The 18507-nt window shown below is 46.7% G+C and overlaps 1 protein-coding gene and 1 non-coding gene across 3 annotated transcripts in view; one reads left to right on the top strand and one right to left on the bottom strand.

Moving 5' to 3' along the window:
• Window positions 1-18507, top strand: part of PTK7 (protein tyrosine kinase 7 (inactive)) — a 64207-nt gene that overhangs the window by 9423 nt on the left and 36277 nt on the right. The gene's annotated exons all lie outside the window — the stretch shown is intronic.
• Window positions 13121-13193, bottom strand: TRNAG-UCC (transfer RNA glycine (anticodon UCC)). The gene has a single exon. It is a non-coding gene; the product is annotated as a tRNA-Gly (tRNA).

The raw sequence follows: 18507 nt of genomic DNA, 5'->3' as shown, positions 1-18507 counted from the left end.
CAGGTTAAAGTGTTCTTTTTTAAAAAAAAATTATTTAGTTTTGGCTGCGCTAGGTCTTTGTTGCTGCATGCAGGTTTTCTCCAGTTACAGAGATCCGGGACTACTCTCTAGTTTCAGTGCACAGGCTTCTCATTGCAATGACTTCTCTCGTGGTGGAGCCTGAGCTCCGGGGAGCGCAGGCTTCAATAGTTGCAGTGTGTGGGCTCAGTAGTTGTGGCTCTAGGACTCCAGAGCACAGGCTCATTACTCATGGTGCATGGGCTTAGTTGCCCCATGGCTTGTGGGATTTTCCTGGACCAGGGATTGAACCTGTGTCCCCGGCATTGCAAGGCGGATTCTTAACCACTGGACCACCAGGGAAGCCCCAGGTTAAAGTTTTCAGTGGCCCATTCAGAGATTTGTATACGCCTTAAAGTTTTTAGAGTCATGATCAGACTGTATGTATTCTGGAAGTCCAGAATGGTGTGCCTGCATCCCCAGGATTCGAGCTTTTCTCATGAACCCAGGAGTCCTAAGTCGCTTCCCCCTGGTGCTTCTGGAAGGTCACGGGCAGTTACAGGCCCTGGCTTGCAGCTGTGCTGCCACATTCCAGACTGGTATGCCTGCTGAGAGCTGCACACTGGGTTATGCTGCGGTGGAGACCATGTAGGTGGTAACAATCATCTCTGCTCTGAGTTTACCGCCTCTAATGTCTTTTATATGGAAAGATGTGCCTGTGCCCTGCACGTGGTAGGGAAATGATGGATGTAGATTTCCCTTCCGTTTCTGACTTTGGAGGCAAGTCTTTGAATTCTTGAGGGCTTTCAGAAGAGGTTGGACAATAACCTCTGACACCCTGGGAAACGTAAGTCCTTTGGAGCCAGGTGTATCTTGCTGACCGTGCTTGGCCATCTTGCTGAGTTTGTTCTTCTGCTTCTGAAGTCCTTAACTTACGTGCTATCACGGAGGGTGCAAAGGACACTTCGGTGTTCTGATTCTGGTACAGCTCATCTATTTAAAAAAAGCAAAAACCCACAAGGCTGAGCCGTCTCCTGGCTGGGAGAAGAGTCTCCTTCAAGCCGGCGGTTCCATAGAGAGGTGATGAGCCTGGATGGCATTTGTGATCCCAAGTTCACTTCCAGCCACCTGAATAACAAAACACATCACGGACAAAGAAAACGGTTGTCTTACGGTCTTGGGGGTCGGCGGTGGGGTGTGGGGGGCGGTCAGGAAATGCTGTTGGTCTTGGAGCTCCAGCTACAAAGAGCAAAATCATTCTATCTGGTTAATTTAGCGGATTAAACCAATTGTTAAAGTGACCAATTTAAAAAATGCCCAACTTGCCGGCAGCTTTGCCTTCTGCAATCCGGGCTCCTCCTCCACCCTTGGGTTCAGGCTGGTGCAGGAGGAGCTTGGGGAGGAGGGGGAATGCTGTGCCCTGGAACAGCCCTGGGGGACTGGAGGAGGATCTCTTGTCTTCTCTTTACCGCCACCCGCTTTCTGAAAACTCCTTAAAACAAAAGGCTTTTATTTAGTAAACATGCACACCGCACCCAGCCCCCAGTGTAGTGTCCTGAGTGGCTTGGTGTCCTGGATGGGGAGTTCGCCCCTTTATTTCTGTGTGAGAGGCTGGGGTGCTTCTCAGCCTCCATACACTTTACCTTTGTTTCGAGGGCCTTTTGAAGATGGGCTCCGAGGTCCTGCTGAGCCAGCTTGCTCTGTCTCCTTCGATCCTCCACTTGAGCCTCCCCCTGAGACTCACTTTCCCACCGCGCCTCCCCTGCCACCCCCACCCCACCCCACCCCCCAATCTGCCAGTGGCGACCCAGAAAGGCGGCAGGAGAGCCTGGGCCGGGCTGGGCCCAGGCTAGGATGGCACCTCCCTCCGTTCCCTTCCCACCCGGCCGGGATCAAAGCTGCCTCCTCGGGGAGCGGGGAAATGCCTCTCCCAATAGCCCCACCAGTGAGTAAACAGCCAGGGCCTCTTGCAGCTTTTGAAGCGCGGGGCTTCGGGCTGGGAGGAATGCAGAACATTTCATTTTAGGAGTGGACTTAGGTTTCCAGCGCTCTGGGTATTTGCAAATTTGAAACAAATGCCCTCATTTAGCAGCAGGCAGGCTGGGCAGTAAACGGGGGTTGTTGAAGGGCGTTTATGACGGTCACAGGTATTTGTGGGAAGAAGGACCCCAGCAGGTTTGGGAGAGCACAGAGGGTTTATGGTTAGGTGGGTTGTCCAGAGGCCCCAACCAGGTCTCCGGTGGAGGGTTGTTGTTAGGTGGGCTTCACCATAAAAAGCATTGCTGCCTCCTGCCCCCCAGGAAGTATCTCCTTCTGGCAGACAAAGGGGCTGGGGATAGTGTTTATCCCCCAGGGCTGATGCGCAGGGCCTTGCCCCTCTCACTTGGCTGCCAAAGTATCAGATTTCCAATGAACCTCTCCTTCTCCTACTCCCAGAGCTTGAAAGGCTCATTAAATGTGCTTTATGTATAACAAGTTGGCTGAGGGCTCCCCCGCCGCCGCCCCCCCTCCATTTCCAGCCAGTTTTGTGAGGAAGGAGCTAGGGAAACCTGTTTTCCTTTTGTTGTTTCTGGAAGTAGGATCTGCGAAGATGCAATTGCAAAAAACCCTGATTTTAGGAGTCAGCCAAGCAAGTGTTGTTTGCCCTTGATGGGCAACTTGACCAAGGCTGGTCTCTCTGAAGCCTGGCTGTCTCCCCCTTCCCCGCCCCTGGCATGCCCGAACTCCCAGGGAAATTCAGAAATGTGTTCAGGCATTGAGTTCTGGCTTTGTAGCTTGCTCCCTGAGAGACCTTAGAGAGTTCATGTCACCTCTCTGAGCCCTCAGGTTCTTCTTTTGGAAGATGGGGATGGTAATACCGATACCATTCGAGTTCTCATAAGAGTTAAGTGAGATCGTACTGAACTTCATGATCTTTGAGTTCTCCCCAGTTTTGCTTCTTTCAGATTGAGTGGTAACATAATTATTATGTAATGTTCCCTTTTGGCGGAACATATATAATGGTGCGTCTCAAAATCAGTGACATCTTTGAAGTTCAGTGTATGGGAAGGACTTTGTCCCATAGTAGATACTTGATAAAAGGTAGTTAGAATGGGATAGGGGTGATTTAGTTATAGACCTGCTTTTGCTTCCTGTCTATTAGTAACTTTAAATAGAAAATGTTTTCTTTTTAGCCTGGCGCATAAATAACTAAGACTGCTTAAGGCAGAAGGCTTCATGCTAGGTAATGTAGAAGGGAGTGGTTGGGGACTTCTAAATCCTTTAAAAAGCAAGAGATCCAGAAGAGGAGGTAGCCATCCCTAAGAGGACAAACAGTCTATTGTGGAAAGAAAATACCTCTCTGATGGTTGAGTCTCCATTTACTTGTTTAGCCGCATGACACGGCAAACAGAGAGCCCAGTTCCCCAACCAGGGATCAAGCCCAGCCCCAGGGAAGTGAAAGCACGGAGTCGCAACCCCTGGACCACCAGATAATTTCCTTAGAGTCTCCATTGAAAAAGGCTGAATTGGGAATTCCCTAGCTGTCCAGTGGCTGGGACTCTGCACTCTCACAGCTAGAGCCTGGGTTCGATCCCTGGTCAGAGAACTAAGATCCCACAAGTTGAGTGGTTCCCCACCCAAAAAAAAAGGCATGAAAATGCTGAGCTATTCCTGGGTGGAGACTCACCCCAGGAATGGATTGTCTGGTAGGCAAACTAAGAACGAGAAGAGGGTAATGAACAAGCCAAGGACATGGAGAAGCACCAGAGAGGGGGGACCCAGTAAATCCCAGGTGCTCAAAGAATGGGGAGGGCTTCACTGGTGGTTCAGATGGTAAAGAATCCGCCTGCAACGTGGGAGACCCAGGTTCAGTCTCTGGGTGGGGAAGATCCCCTGGAGGAGGGCACGGCAACCCCTGTCCAGTATTCTGGCCTGGAGAATCCTCATGGACAGAAGAGCCTGGTGGGCCACAGTCCATAGGGATGCACAGGGTCAGACACGACTGAGCCACTAGCACAGAGGATGGGGACCTGAGTGGGGCAGGCGAGGGACCCACAGCGGGTGGTAGCGTGGGCTTCCCCGCCCAGCAGCACAGCTGCACTGCGTTGATCGAAGCTTTGTGGAGACAGCTGGCGCTCATCATTCTGCTTTGTGCTACCCAATCATGGCGGGAGGGGGAGTGTGTGCCATTCCTGCTCAGGACACAAGTGGCCTGAGGCTGGGGAGTTCTTTCTTTGCTGGATTCTGGTTCATCTGATGGTGGGATGGATTGGCTGTCGAGTTGGGGTTTGGATGGCACAGGAAAAGAGCAAGATAGGTCCCTTTTGTATGTGTTAGTGGATGTCTAGAGCAAAGCTTTTTCTTTTTTTTTTTTTTTTTTTTTAATAGATTGCTGCTTAGATACGTGTTTTAGGCACTCCACCTTATAGGGGTTTCAGAACGTGTTCTTTCTGTGTGGTCGCCCAGAAATTTAACCCTTGGTGGGTGTGCCCAGTTGGGAAAGGGGCTGATTAAAGGCTTGCCTGCAAGAGGAGAACTCAAAAAGTTCCCGGGTCTAGGGACCCAGCCTCTCCATGGAGTGAGGGCTCTTCTTCTTTCGGAAATGTTATGTATTGATCGGCTGTGCCGGGTCTTGGTTGCTGCGAGCGGGGGCTACTCACCGCCGTGGCTTCTCTTGTGGAGCGCGGGAGCTAGGCACGCGGGCTCTGTAGTTGTGGTGCACGGGCTTAGTTGCTCCACGGCCTGTGGGGTCTTCCCAGACTGGGGATCCAGTCCCCTGCATTGGCAGGCAGATTCTTAACCACTGGACCACCTGGGAAGTCTGTTTGGGGAATTATTCAAGGCACAGATGATGTGCCTTGAATAATCAAAAGGGCATTGAGGTTAAGACAATTCCAGTGCTCTTTCAGGGCATTTTTGATGATAAAAAAACATTTTTATAAAACTCTGAAACTCAACATGAGTTTTCTTCTGGGGAGGCAGTGGTTCTTTTCAAACCAGGTCAACAGATTCTTTGAAGCCCTTTTTGCGTCTGAGTCACCCAGACCAATACCTGCAGGTATTGTCCTGAGTGTAACCAGTTGTCCAGTTTGAGAAGCCTCGAGAGGAGTTGTGTGGACCTCCATGGGGCTCCTGCCAGCTGCTGGCCTTGGGGTGATGGCTGTGGCAGCTGAATTAACAGCTGCCTGTTCTGGGCCAGGCCACTGCCTCAGCCATGGAGAGAGGTGTTGATCAGGCTGACAGGGCAGCAAATACCCCTGAGCCCCAGGTTGGAAGTAAATTAGTTAAACGTTGCTCTTAGGCTCTGGACAAATTGCTTTCAGTTTTTGCTGCCAAAAGAGAACTCTGAAAACAGGGTGTAAATTGGGTTATTTACACTGTCTCTGTTTTTGTTGCTTCCATGCAGTCCGTGGAGGAGGGCGCCGGTCCAAGGGAGCTTTTCAGGTTCTTCTGGTACCTGGCATCAGGTGAAAAGGGGGTGGGCGTGTGTGTGGGGGGGTGGTGAAGTGCCCTTGAATGCAGGAAGTGTGGTGACCGGACAGGCCTTTGAGGTGCCTGGGACCAGCCCCTTTCGTTAGATCAAAGAAATACCTTTTGTTTTTCCGCTCACACTTTCCTCTGCCCTGGAGCCAGAGTCGTAAAGAGGTGGAGTTGTGAGGGTCTGCATCTGGTGGTTGGGATGGTGGGTGAGGTGTGGGGGATGGGGTGGGGAGGCGGGGCAGGCGGTGGAGGGGCAGGGGGTGGGGGGGTGTCTTCTCTTCTGCTGAACACTTCCTGGATCCTGCTCCCAGGCCTGGCATGTGCAGGGGTCTGCCTGGGCTAGCCTGGGCACCCCGGGGTCTGCGGGGCTGGCCGCCCGCCCTGGTAGGGCCCTGTCTGAGCTGGGCTCTAAGTTGGAGAAACCAGCCACACAAAGGTGGATTTCACTCCAGGCTAAGTGTTTTGTTGCTGAATCATTTGCATTCATTAAATGTAGTAAAGGGTGAGTGATATTTAAGGCAACAGGCGATGGGTTTGCTGGAGGCTGCTGTCTTCGAGCCTCGTCAAGAATTCTTGGGGCCAGGGAGAGGATGGGCGCTGCTCATTCAAAACTTACTTAACTTCTGACTGCCTTGGGCAGAGGCCAGCTGCTAAAATATGAAAAATGTTTGCCCAGAAGCCCCCTGAGCCTGGCCAGACTGCCCCGGCCAAAGACAACACACACTTACAATTCATTAGTTAGCTTCCTGCGAGTTTACTCGTGTCTCTTCCTCCCCTGGGACCTGGCTTAGTTGGGGGCACAAGCAGGGCCAGGAAGGCTCCTATAGATTTTCGGGGGAAGCCTGGCCTAAAGCAAGTGCTGTCCCCTACTGATGGACTGTAGGCTGTCTCTGAGGGTTTGCTCTGGTAAACCGGGCCACCATAAATATCCTTGTATCTATGCCCTTATGCTTATATACCTGAAGGGTAAATTCCCAGAAGTGGAGCTGCTCTGTCAAAGGATTAGAACTATATCAAAGTTGGGTACACCATTGTGTATGTATGTTATTTTTCTGGGGAGGAAATTTATAGCTCTCATCAAACTTCTGAATCACTGGCTGGGGAAAATCACACAGGTTAACATGTGAAAACTGGCAAATGTGATTCAAAAGTGAGGCATTGCTAGGGTGACTGAAGAATTTATCATCCAGCCTGGGGCCTTATCCATGATTATGCCCAGACAACCCTCAGAAGCCAGGGTTGTTCCAGGTAACTTGGGAGAATCGTAGCCCAGCGCCCCCCAGGGTCTTTTCCCCTGATCTCTGGGATGTCCTCTCTTCCACACCGTGGCGCTCTGAATGACCTGCTCCATTTTATTTTCCATTCTATCAGCTGTGTTCTTTTTGTTTCTCCCAAACAAAATGCTGAGCTTGGTAGGATAGGTCCAGTTCCTGACCTTTGTTTTCCCAGATGCTCAGTGGTTGTTCAAGTTATTCTTGGATTCCCAAAACCCAAGCCCTGGAAACAGTGTTCCTAATCTGCAGGATGAAAGTGATAATATCCACCTCATAGAGCCATGCGTGCTAAGTCGCTTCAGTCGTGTCCAGCTCTTTGCAACCCCATGGACGATAGCCCGTCAGGCTCCTCTGTCCATGGGTTTCTCAAGGCAAGAACACTGGAGTGGGTTGCCTTGCCCTCCTCCAGGGGATCTTCCCGATTCAGGGATTGAACCCATGTCTTTTCTGTCCCCTGCATTGCCAGGCGGGATCTTTACCACTAGCATCACCTGGGAAGCTATGACAAGGGGTTAATGAAGGAAAGTTTGTTCAGGGGCATTGCGATGTAGCCTTTATTTCTGGGAGGCAAGCTTCAGGGGCAGGCACGTTGACATATGTTGTCACTCTTTATTGGCGTATACTTTATTGATGTATTGAGTACTGCCAGCTGTCTAGATTTGCTTTTTTCCCGTTTCACCAATTATTACCATCCCCTTAATTGCCCTTGTATCTGTTCCCTCCCCTTATATCTCATTGTCCATGACTTCGTTATTCAGGTCTTGCCATTCCTTCCTTGGAATACTGCTGGAAAAGTGAATTTTTGATGGCAGGATCTTTTTTTTTCCTCCTCAAAAATATCAAAAAGACACGCACTTTATGAACCCTGAGATGGAAACATCCGATGAGATGTACCAGACTGAGATAAAAAGGAAGCTGAATGAGAAGGGTGAAGAAGTAAAAAGAAGACTGGCTGAGATAATGAAGGAGTGTGAGGAGACAAAACATGCAATAGCATATACACAACCATGTGTGACGTAGAGAGCGAGGAGGAAGCTGCTAAACAGCACAGGGAGCTCAGCTCAGCGCTCTGTGATGACCTAGAGCGGTGGGATGGGGTCGGGGGAAGGCTCATGAGGGAGGGAATATATGTGTACATACAACTGATTCGCATTATTGTACAGGAGAAACTAACACAACATTGTAAGGCAGTTATATTCCAGTAATTAAAAAACGAATTAAAACCCTCAGGTCACTGGAAAAAAAAAATGCAATGACAGAATACAGTTTCCAGTATACCCTTTAAGGAGCTGAATCAGCAGTGGTTGATCTAATCAATAGCATGCAGTTGAGGTGCTCTCAGAATCAGAGGAAAATGGACAGTGAGATGAAAATGATGAAAAAAAGGTGATAATTAGGTAAATAGATTTAAGATTTTAAAAAGTAATGAAGGATAAACGTGCTCCTCAGTTGCGTCTGACTCTTTGTGACCCCATGGACTATAGCCCACCAGGCTCCTCTGTCCATGGGATTTCCCAGGCAAGAGTATCGGAGTGGGTTGCGATTTCCTTCTCCAGGGGATCTTCCTGACCCAGGGATCAGACCTGAGTCTCCTGCATTGACAGGTGGATTCTTTACCACAGAGTCACCAGGGAAGCCCAAAACAAAGGAGACACAAGTACAATTAAAAAGCATATCCTAAGAGGCAGATAAGACACAGTACATACAGCAAAGGAAGAACTCTAGCATTAGAACAGAAACCAGGCTGAAGCAAAGACAAATACATCAGTTAGTGAGATAAATTTCAGTGACATACGTCTCCCACAGAGATAAGACAAGATTGAGTTAGGAAGGTGTCGTGTTCTTTACATGAGACAAACCTAAAATGTGGGCAGAGTTCATTTTATTCTAACTTGAGGCCAGTAGCTTAATTTACTTCATTTATTATTTAGGAAATAATTTAAGGCTATTCTGAGTACAGCTTTGAAATGAATAAATTTGAAATGAAAAAAATATAGAATTGGTAAGTTCCGTTGCTTTAGAAAAAAGCAAAGAAACAAAACTTAGGCAAATCCAGTCAAGAAAAGGAAAGAAAAGGTCAATAAGCAAAGCAAGACAAGAAAAAGAAGCCTTAACCTCATCCTTAGCCTCAAACAATTTCTTGAGTACATACCAGGTACTTGGTAGATTTTGGAGACTTAGAGCAGGTAATGAGATGGAGCTTACTATTCAGTGGGGAGGATTCACTAAAACGTGTACTAATAATTCCAGTTGGAATGATTGCCATGGAAAAGATTTTTTTTAAGTTGTCAAGGGTTACCATGTTCAGTGCTATGCTGAGAAATCGATGCTGGGAAAATAAAAGTTATTGAAATGTATTCAAGAGCCATTAGGATGATTGACTAGATAGTAACTATTAAAAACAACTGACAACACTATTTATAAAATAGATAACTAATAAGGACCTAGTGTGTATGGGGAACTCATACTCTGTAATGGCCTATATGGGAGAAGAATCTAAAAAAAGAGCGGATATATGTGTAAGTGGTTCACTTTGCTGTATTGCAGAAACTAGCAACATTGTAAATCAATTATACTCCAATAAGAATTTTTAAAAATAATCGAAAGATAGAAAACAAAAACCTTCCACCAAGCTGTTGTATCAGACAGCCTTGAGGGGAAATTTCAAAAGACACAGAGGAAAATAGAGCCTTGTAGTGCTTTGTTGGCTGTCACAGAGCCAAGGAACAGATGGACGGCCATGCCATGCATGTCACAAAGTTGCTGTGACCTTGCTCCTAAATGCTGGCTGACAGCACAGAAGAGGAAAATGCACTACTTAGAAATATTGGTGCGAAAGTCTAAGAAAAATACTGGCAAATTAAGTCTAATACTATTTTTAAAATAATGTGTCATAAACAATTAGGATTTACTCCCAAAATTCATGGATAGTTTAATCTCATGTAATTCATCAAAATAAGAAGTCAAGACTCACACACTTATTTCCATCTTTGGCTGTATGGAGAACTAGATGCAAAAATAACATTAGATATAAATTAACATCTGTTCTTGTTTTTTAAAATTTCAAGCCAGAGATAGCATATGTAAAAATGAAATTATAATGCTGTTCTCTTTTAAAGTCACTAAGTTAAAATAGTAAGGTCTCTACCATTTAACATCATTCTGGAAACTGTAGCTGAAATAATACTGTAAGAAAACAGAAGTTGGACTTCTCTGGTGGTCCAGTGGTTAAGAATCCACCTGCCAACACAGGGGACACAGGTTCGATCCCTGCTCAGGGAAGATTCCACATGCCGGGGTAACTACTGAGCCCGTATGTCTTAGAGCCCATGCCCTGCAGTAAGAGAAGCCACCACAATGAGAAGCCCATGCACCCCCAACTAGGGTGTAGCCCCTGCTCGCCATAACTAGAGAAGCCCTTGTGCAGTAAGGAAGACCCGATGTAGCCATAAATAAATAAAACAGAAGTCAAAATAAAGTTAATGTCTTTTGCTGATGGTGCCAGTTTCTTATATGTGAAACCCAATCATCAACTGAAAGCCATTAGAATAGTAAGAGAGTTATTTGGCAAAACTACACAAAACTCAGAAGTTTCACTGCTTATCAGCGAGTAACCTTTTACGAAATACAATGGAAACATTTACCCCATTCACAAAATCAGCAACAAGAAAAACCCTAAGAGACTTAGGCATAGGGACTTCCTGGCAGTCCAGTGGTTAGGACTCTATGCTTCTGCTGCAGGTGGGGGCACGGGTTTCATCCTTGGTGAGGGACCCAAGATGCTACAAGCTGTGAGGCTTTTTCAAGAAGAAAAAATAAATAGGCCTAAAGCAATAGAATGGAAACTGTATGTTGAAGGAGTCAGTAAATATCACCCTTCTCTCCTCTGAATTGGAAACCAGTGGATGCAGGGAGGAAGGAAAGACAGAGGAACTGGAGAGAAGGAAGTCCGTGCATCACCTTTATTACAGGTAAAGGTGAGCTTGAGGAACAAGGTTTTAATCTGAAGAGGATTGTCTGGTTCATCCCTGAATTAGAGGGGGGTGGGGTGTGTGTGTGTGTGTGTGTGTGTAGGCTACGTGTATAAAATGTGTCCGGTCTGCAGGGGGTCTATTCCCCAACCCCCACCCTAAGGGGATGGGAGAGAGAGGATCTCAGCCAAAAATGCTGAGACATCACCCCTCCCTGGGACCTGGGAGAGAAGGTGGGATGAAGCTGCGGTGGTACCCCCTCCACTGAAATGGGGAGGGGTCATTCCTCCTCAAAATTCCCTTTGCTCTCTGAACTCACCCGGGTTTAACTGTTGAAGCCCCTGGTCACCTGGGGGTGTGGGTGCCTGGAATGTGACTCTTCCTTCTGAGGGAAAGGCACAGCAGTCAGCTTTTCCCGCTTATACCTTCACTAACCACGCTGCTGCTTCAGGGATGCTCCCAGGACACCTGGAGAACAGAGTGGGTTTTCCCCAAAGGCTCTCAAATGAATTAAAACAGGACAGTAGTTAAATGAATTCTAAGGCAGCCTCTGCACCCAAGAAAGTTCACTTGCTATCTATTTTCCAGCCCAAATCATGCACAAACACATCTCCTTCTGAAAAGTTAAAGAACAAGAACCTTCACGGCTCTATTCACTGTTGTACTCTCTAACACTTGGAACAATGTCTGGCACTTAGTAGGTACTCAATAACTTAATGACCATTCTCAGAGGGGGAAAGTGTGACAGGTAATGCAGAAAAGGCCTCATATTAATGATTTTATTGATTACAAATTAATAAGAAAAAGATAGCAATAAAAATAAATAAGGAAAAAGGTAGACAAGGAAGTACAGTAGAAAATTCGGCTAAAACCAGTAAACAAGATTGTTTTATGTTGTTAGGGACAGACTAGATGTCTTAATTGACTTGCAAAATAAAGAAAGGTATTATTTTAGTACTCGCAAATTGGCAAAGAATAAAGTGTCGGTGTTGGTAAGGAAAACAGATGGGCACAACCTTTTTAAAGAGCAGTTTGTCATTTATCAAAAACCTGAAATTGTATTCTCTGTGGTCCAGGGGCAGTTCTGTTTCTAGAAACATTCTCATTACCAAGCTGCACAGGTGCCTGCGCAGGGAGGTTCGGTGGGGGTGTTGTTTATAATGGCAAAAATTTATAACTATCTGAACGTCCACAATTAGATTAGGGTGTTAGACAAACAGATTATGGGCCACTGGTTGAATAATAATACACATGGTTGAAATGAATGGACTAGAACCATGTGAACAGACGTGGAAAGATACCTGTGGTTAATTGTAGAGCAAAAAAAGCAGTTTGCAGAATAGCAGGTGTTGTGGGTTGAATGGTGTCTCCTAAAAGGATATGTTCAAGTCCTAACCCCTGGCCCCTGTGATCGTGGCCTTATTTGGAAATAGGGTCTTTGCAGATGTGCTTAAATTAAGAGATGTCATTCAGGTGGGCTCTAATCCTACGTGACTGGTGACATTCTTGCAATAAGGGAAGTGCTGCAGGCATGCACAGAGGGCAGATGGCTACCTAATGGTGGAGGCAGGAAGTGGAGTGGTGCGGCTCCATGCCCGGACTTCCCTGATGGCTCTGCGGGTTAAGAATCTGCCTGCCATGCTGGAGACATAGGTTCGATCCCTGGGTTGGGAAGATCCCTGGGAGGAGGAAATGACAACTCACTCCAGTATTCTTGCCTGAAAAATCCCATGGACAGAGGTGCCTGGCGAGATATAGTCCACAGGGTCGCAAAGAGTTGGACATGACTGAGTGAGCAGAGAGAGATCGCTAAGCCAAGCAATTCCAAGGATTGCCTGCACCCACCAGAAGCTGGGAGAGAGGCCTGGAACAGACTCTTGAAGAACCTCCAGAAGGAACCAAGCTTGCCAACACCTTCATTTCACACTTCTGGCCTCCAGAACTGAGGGAGCATAAGCTTCCATTGTTTTCAGCCACCCAGCTGTGGTAATTTGTTATAGCAGTCCTGGGAAGCTAACAGAACAGGTATGGCATTATCCCGAAATGCCTCCTGTGACCGTGCCTGCTGCTCTCTCCATGACAAAGAGCTGCTTCAGTCCATTTTCTACCCTAACACCCACCTCCTCGGAAACAGGGAGGGACTCACTGTTGGTGATATTTTTTTGTTTTTTTCTATCCGGGGACAGCCTGAGCCAGATAAATTTGTATTTCATCTCCTTTGTCTGCTCCACCCCTCACAAACCAGTGTCCTAGCGGCCTTTAGCTATGCCCCTCTGACCCCGTCATCCCTTAAGCTCTGAGCATCCTCAGTGCCTCAAGTTCATGCTTTGTCTTTGTGCCTCTGTCTTTTTCTATTTGCCAAACCCCCTTCCTTCTTAAAACCTTGTTGTTAAGGTGCAGAGCCAGGTGGCATCTTGGTTCCCTGACCAGGGATTGAACCTTCGGCCCCTGGGGTGGAAGCTCAGAGTCTTAACCACTGGACCACCAGGGAAATCCCTTAAAATCTTGTTCTGAGGAGCCTTCTTCTGAGATGCTCCTCTGCATCCCCCTTTTACCCTCACTCTGGGTTAAAAGCTTGCCTTGTGCACCCACCTATCACACTGTGTGGTACCATGGTTAAGCCTAGTGGTTAGGATAGGTTTTTCCTTTGAGCCAGGCAACGAGAGATTTGAATCTTGTGTGTGTCATCGACTTGCTGTGTGACCTTGAGCAAGTGACTTTACCTTTCTGTGCCTTGGTTTCCTCATCTTCAGAATGGGGATCGGAGTGCCTCCCTCACTGGGTGGTCGTGAGCATTCACACTGGTTAAAACTCTTGGAACAGTGCCTGGCACGTTGCAACTGGTCAGTGAGGCCTTGCTGTTATCGTAATTATATGTTTACTTGTCTGACTCCCCCACTAAGCAGAGATATTTAAAGGCAGTAATTGTGTTTTTCTCTCTCTGTCCCCAGTGTTTTGCAGAGTACTTGGCACATGATAGGTGCTAAATAAGTATTTGTTGAATTAATAATGGTAATTAATGTAATTGCCAACCAGGATTCCAGGTTGGGCTTTGACCTCCACTCTGCTGGTTCCACATTATGCAGGGGTTAGCGAACCCTCCTCAGATCAGTGGGTGTTCCCTGAGCATCTCCAGTGGGCAAGGCAATCACAGTGGAGGTGGTGGAAGAGTGGCCGATTAGCTCCTGACCTCAGGGAGCTGACAACCTAGTGGGGAAAGCAGTTGAAGCTTATGAAATGTTAAGAGCTTTAGGTCTTAATAACCATTTGTGGGGGCAACAGAAGAATGTGGATTCAGAGTTCACTGTTTCAGTCCTTGTTTTCCAAATTCCTTTTAGAGTTTCTTTTTAATAGTGAAATGTAGACGTGGAGGCTTCGTCAGGTTTAGATTTGATTTTTTTTTTCTTCCAGGTATCCTTTCCTCAGTAGGCACATAACATTTGGTTGTCTCTCTGGATAATTAGTAGCTATCAGTAATCATTGCCGGAGAAGGCAATGGCGCCCCACTCCAGTACTCTTGCCTGGAAAATCCCATGGGCGGAGGAGCCTGGTAGGCTGCAGTCCATGGGGTCGCTAAGAGTCGGACACGACTGAGCGACTTCCCTTTCACTTTTCACTTTCATGCATTGGAGAAGGAAATGGCAACCCACTCCAGTGTTCTTGCCTGGAGAATCCCAGGGACGGGGGAGCCTGGTGGGCTGCCGTCTATGGGGTCACACAGAGTTGGACACAACTGAATCGACTTAGCAGCAGCCGCAGCAGTAATTATTGCTAGATCCATTATTTCATTGCGGGGGTGGGGGGGGGGCTGTAAAATGGTGATATTCTATTTATCAGTTGGAGACTTTTTTGAAGATCAGTTAGTTGCCCCTTGTTAACTGTTTGGTTACCATGAGATATAGCTGTTCAAGAAAGGGAAAGTAAATGCTTCTTGACCAGTTTTTAAAATAACAAGTTGTTTTTCTAGCATCCTTCAAAGGTGTCATTTTGGGCTCTTTAGAAAAAAATTGTTTTTAATTTTATGATTTGGCATTACTGGGGTCTTTACAATTTTTTATTGGAGTGTAGTTGATTTACAGTGTTGTGTTAGTTTCAGAAGTACAGCAGAGTGAGTCAGTTGTACATATATCCCCTCTTTTTAAGATTCTTTTCCCATATAGGTCATTTCAGAGTATTGAGTAGATTTCCCTGTGCTATCCAGGAAGTTCTTATTAATTATCTGTTTTATATATAGTAGTGCATATATGTCAGTCACAAGTTCCCAGTTTATCTCTCCCCTTGGGCTCTTTTTTTTTTTTTTGACATCATTATGAATTCATAGATTTTAAACTCATCCAATGTGTTAAGGGACTTCCCTGGTGACTCAGAGAGTAAAGAATCTGCCTGCAATGCAGGAGACTCAGGTTCAATCCCTGGGTCTGGAAGATCCCCTGGAGAAGGGAATGGCAACCCACTCTAACATTCTTGCCTGGAGAATTTCATGGACAGAGGAACCTGGCGGGCTATAGTCCATGAGATCCCCAAAACTCAGACATGACTATGACTAACACACACATCACCCACAATGTGTTAAGGCCGTGTGGTTTTTAACCCTTATGGATGCTTAAATGGCCCTTCTTTGCCTCACAGGAGCCTCTTCAAGGTGGCCCTGAGCCTTTTGATGCGACCCTTTGTCTTTGCTCATTCCTTGTGTGATAAGATGCTCCAAGTTCATCCTGCACATTTCCTGCCCAGACCTGGAATCAGAACTTCCCTAAGGAGGAAGGGCATGAACTTTTTAGTGTATCGGTACAACAGTAGCAAACCACTTTCCAGAAGGACAATATAATTTACAATCTCCGGAATTCACTGGTGGCCCAGTGGCTAAGATTCCACGCTCCCAATGCAGAGAGCTTGGGTTCAATCCCTGATCAGGGAACTAGATCCTGCAGTGAAGAGTTTGCATGCCGCAACTAAGACCTGATGCAGCCAAATAAACAAATGATAACTAACACTCCCACCAGCAAAGCACAAGGACCGTTTTCTCCATCTACTCCACCAGTGTTAAGTGTTATTTTAAAAACTTGGCATTCATTTGATAAGGCAGTGTGATTCAGTTCAGTTCAGTTCAGTTGCTCAGTTGTGTCCGACTATTTGCGACCCCATGAATCACAGCACGCCAGGCCTCCCTGTCCATCACCAACTCCCGGAGTTCACTCAAACTCACGTCCATCGAGTCAGTGATGCCATCCAGCCATCTCATCCTCTGTCGTCCCCTTTTCCTCGTGCCCTCAATCCTCCCAGCATCAGGGTCTTTTCCAATGAGTCAACTCTTTGCATGAGGTGGCCAGAGTATTGGAGTTTCAGCTTTAGCATCAGTCCTTCCAATGAACATCCAGGACTGATCTCCTTCAGAATGGACTGGTTGGATCTCCTTGCAGTCCAAGGGACTCTCAAGAGTCTTCTCCAACACCACAGTTCAAAAGCATCAATTCTTTGGCGCTCAGCCTTCTTCACAGTCCAACTCTCACATCCATACATGACCACTGGAAAAACCATAGCCTTGACTAGACGGACCTTTGTTGGCAAAGTAATGTCTCTGCTTTTGAATATGCTCTCTAGGTTGGTCATAACTTTTCTTCCAAGGAGTAAGTGTCTTTTAATTTCATGGCTGCAGTCACCATCTGCAGTGATTTTGGAACCCAAAAAAATAGTCTGACACTGTTTCCACTGTTTCCCCATCTATTTCCCATGAAGTGATGGGACCAGATGCCATGATCTTCGTTTTCTGAATGTTGAGCTTTAAGCCAACTTCTTCACTCTCCTCTTTCACTTTCATCAAGAGGCTTTTTAGTTCCTCTTCACTTTCTGCCATAAGGGTGGTGTCATCTGCATATCTGAGGTTATTGATATTTCTCCCGGCAATCTTGATTCCAGCTTGTGCTTCTTCCAGTCCAGTGTTTCTCATGATGTACTCTGCATTATAAGTTCAATCAGCAGGGTGACAGTATACAGCCTTGACGTACTCCTTTTCCTATTTGGAACCAGTCTGTTGTTCCATGTCCAGTTCTAACTGTTGCTTCCTGACCTGCATATAGGTTTCTCAAGAGGCAGGTCAGGTGGTCTGGTATTCCCATCTCTTGAAGAATTTTCCACAGTTTCTTGTGATCCGCACAGTCAAAGGCTTTGGCATAGTCAATAAAGCAAAAATAGATGTTTTTCTGGAACTCTCTTGCTTTTTCAATGATCCAGCGGATGTTGGCAATTTGATCTCTTGTTCCTCTGCCTTTTCTAAAACCAGCTTGAACATCTGGAAGTTCACGGTTCACGTACTGCTGAAGCGTGGCTTGGAGAATTTTAAGCATTACTAGCAGTATGATCAGCATTTCTTATTTGCATTTATGTTTCTAATTTGCATTCATTAGGTTATTGGTGCATTGGAACATCTTATATTTATTAATCATGTATATCTGTTTTGAGAAAACATGCTATTTTGACCACGTCACTATTAGAATTTTAATGGTGGTTGCGATTGATTTGTAACTGCGCATCAAGGCCAGCAACCCCTCTTCTGTCCATTGCTAGAAACCGTTTTCCTAATTGGTCGTTTGCCATTGAGAGTTGTTTACAACCTCTATTTTATGGAGTCAGATATTTTCCTTCATAAAGCAAAGAATTTTCCAGTCCCCCCCTCACTGGGGCCTAATGGGATCAGAAAGCTGAACCCTAAGAGTTTACCTCCAGGCATTCATTCATTGGCATCTAAACATTCGCTGTGCTATCCTCACCTAACTACAGTCGGGCCCCTTGAGGCCAGAGGCCTGCCTCGTTCCAGCACGGTCTGGATCCGTTTTCACTGAGACAGACTTGTTCTGACTGTCCTTCCTGTGAAGGTGGGAAGTGACTGAAATGCTGAGCAGCTGCTAATCTGAGCACTGCCTGGAGGTTCCCGGGGCAGCCATCCCTAGAGTGGTCCCAGCAATCGACTGCTGCCCGCCCCATGGAGCCCTGCTGGAGTGGCCGGCTTCATCGGGCAGCTGTGGGACAAAGCTTCAGACCTCAGAGTCTGTTCAGAAACCTCTTACCCAGATGGCAGAGACTGAGTGGGTAGCACTTAGCAGCTCCATATGGTCTGCATGAGAGAGATGCCAACCGAGGCCTTCCCTGGGTAAGAGGTGGTTGTCATGGAACACAGTCCCTCAAAGATCTTGAACATAATAATCGCAAGCAATAATGGCTAAGAGCCCAAACTCACATGATACTTAAGTTAATATGTGCCAGGCACTGTTCCAAACATGCTACATTGGTTAACATGTGAATTTACTTTTCGCAAGCCTAGGAGGTAGATACTGTTATTAGCACCATTTTATAGCTGCAGAAATGGAGACACCGAGAGGATAAACAGCTTGCCCAAGGTCATACACTCGGTAAGTGGGGGAGGAGAACTGAAGTCAGACAGTCTGACTCCAGACTCTGAGCTCTTGTCATCTCCATCCTGCCCATACCCGGTGGGCCAGGGGTCTTAAAGTCATGCAGCGCTTCGGACTTCCCAGAGGGCATTTCGTCCCTGCAGGATAAGGAGCAGCTGGCTTTACAGATGGGGAAACTGAGGCCTGAAGAACAGAGCGACTTGCTCAGAGCTGCCTGTGCAAGTCAGATGCAGATCTTCTGTAGGTTCACTTATTTGGCATCCAAGTCAAACTTCTTGAACCTCCTAGGAACAGAATTGCCCTTAGACAGGTATTGTACAAACAGCGGTTGCCTTTTCCCTTTGGGAGGGCCCACATCTCTGGGTCTGCTGAACGGGGGAGTCTTACTCAGGACTT

The sequence above is a fragment of the Bos mutus genome, chromosome 23 (assembly GCF_027580195.1).
Source record: "Bos mutus isolate GX-2022 chromosome 23, NWIPB_WYAK_1.1, whole genome shotgun sequence".
Taxonomy (NCBI): domain Eukaryota; kingdom Metazoa; phylum Chordata; class Mammalia; order Artiodactyla; family Bovidae; genus Bos; species Bos mutus.
Note: the sequence above shows the minus strand (reverse complement) of the source record. Positions and strands in the feature narration are given on the sequence as shown.